Source organism: Penaeus monodon, chromosome 34 (assembly GCF_015228065.2).
Source record: "Penaeus monodon isolate SGIC_2016 chromosome 34, NSTDA_Pmon_1, whole genome shotgun sequence".
NCBI lineage: Eukaryota > Metazoa > Arthropoda > Malacostraca > Decapoda > Penaeidae > Penaeus > Penaeus monodon.
This window is the reverse complement of record NC_051419.1, coordinates 2,952,631-2,954,577: the sequence shown is the minus strand read 5'-3', so window position 1 is coordinate 2,954,577 and position 1,947 is coordinate 2,952,631. Positions and strand designations below refer to the sequence as shown.

Below are 1,947 nucleotides of genomic sequence, written 5' to 3'. Positions count from 1 at the left end.
TGGAGATAAGCAATACAGATCTTAAAACAAATTTTGGAATACAAAACATTCTGTTGCAATGCTAATTCATAGAAGTCCTTTATCATGACTAAGTAATTTAGGTACAATACTATACTACACTGGTCATTACAACCAAAAAATAAAAATTTTATATTTGCAAAGCATAGCACAAAATGCCTTGTGCTAGGCATGTCAGGATTTTCTAGGAAGACCCAAGATGAAGACATCAGGTTCCGCTGGAAACCCTCTTCCTCTGCCACTATTGACAAACCAGATCAAACAAGAGGTAATCAAACCTGGTAATCGATTAGTGGTATAGAGTTGTGTGCATGCACAACTATAAGCATTTCTCACCTTGCTAACAGATGAACCATTTCATTCAGATCCAGTCTCCAGAACCTGGAAAGACATTACATAATTAACACAAAGTAACCATCAGTACTGGACTGCAGTAAACTATGAGCCATAGAAAAAAAAGTTAACACTATTTCAGTCTTAAAACAAAAATTACATTTAAGTCCTTTTAAAAGGCAAAATATTCAACCAAGTGCTAAATATGTCAGGATTTTCTAGGAAGACCCAAGATGAAGACATCAGGTTCCGCTGGAAACCCTCTTTCCTCTGCCACTATTGACAAACCAGATACGACAAAAAGGTACATCACCTGGTAATCGATAAGTGGGATTCAAACTAAACAGGGTAACCTTAAATTTTTACCTGGTTCATAGGAACTCATCCTCCAGACCAAGCCTCTCGAATATCTGAAAATATCAAAACAAATTAACTTGGTCGAGACTGAACTTTAAAAAAAAAAAAAATGCACAATTTTAATGCAATTGCCAAAATGCTTCACGGACTAGAAATACTTAAAACAGACTGCCAAACAACCATACCACTGCAAAGGCTATCAAAGTAATAGAAACAAGGTAACAGGGTTTTAACCACGTGTGATAAAAATGTCAGGATTTTCTAGGAAGACCCAAGATGAAGACATCAGGTTCCGCTGGAAACCCTCTTTTCCTCTGCCACTAGTGACAAACCAGGCAAGACAAGAAGGCACATCACCTGGTAATCGATTAGTGGGATTCAACATTCCCTTATCTGTATCAGACTAGAAGCATCTACCCATTTCACAATTAGTTCAAGAGTAAAAGAACCTCTAAAGTATCTACAAAGATGGGTATAATTTTAACTTCAGCATTCTAACAAACGTGAATTTAAAAAAATATATGACCTAAAATCATGAAACGTTCAAATTATATTTTAATGAACCTACTTCAAATACACAAATCAATAATCATTTATCACAACCCAAGTTCAAAGGCAACCTTATCCCCCCACCCCACCCCATTGATAATGCCCAATCACACAAGCACTTCCAAATTGCAGCAAGTTTGCACAAATGCAAGCAGATGGTCTGACCCTTTCATAATGGAAGAGAATCTAAAGGTGTAAACCATTCCGGCAATTTTACACAAGCATCCTCACACATTACAAACCTTGCATTGACAAAAATGCAAATGAGATATATAGTCAAGGAGAAGTGAAAAAAATTACAATAAAAAGGTCAACAAAATCAGTCCTCGTAATACATCTACCACGATACATGGAGACAAAATCAGTCAAAACGACAGACCCTATAGAATTCACCTCCGAGACTCTTACTCTTGTAGAAAGATTTTAAAAAATAAAAATATCTAGAGTAAATGCTGGGATGGAAAAGCAACAAGACCACGTAGTTTAGCTTTACAAGACTCCGTACTGTAGAAACCATCAGCTACGAGTCCCTTGGGAATAAAATGCCGTAACACTACAAGTTCTTCCCGATATACTAGGGAGTAAAATATCTTCCATATAAACCATAAGCTCTTGGGTATGTAATTATAAAGGGATTTAATTTTTAAAAAAAATTAAAACTCACGTGCGTTTTGTATTGCCGTTTGTCTT

General features: G+C 36.1%; 1 long non-coding RNA gene across 5 annotated transcripts in view; it reads right to left on the bottom strand.

Moving 5' to 3' along the window:
* Nucleotides 1–1,947, bottom strand: part of LOC119594525 — an 8,396-nt gene that overhangs the window by 1,566 nt on the left and 4,883 nt on the right. For all 5 annotated transcript variants that reach the window (XR_005230632.1, XR_005230635.1, XR_005230630.1 and 2 more), the window contains exons 2-3: nucleotides 718–761; nucleotides 355–399 (exon numbers count right to left, since the gene is read on the bottom strand). This is a non-coding gene — a long non-coding RNA (uncharacterized LOC119594525). The remainder of the gene's footprint in view (nucleotides 1–354; nucleotides 400–717; nucleotides 762–1,947) is intronic.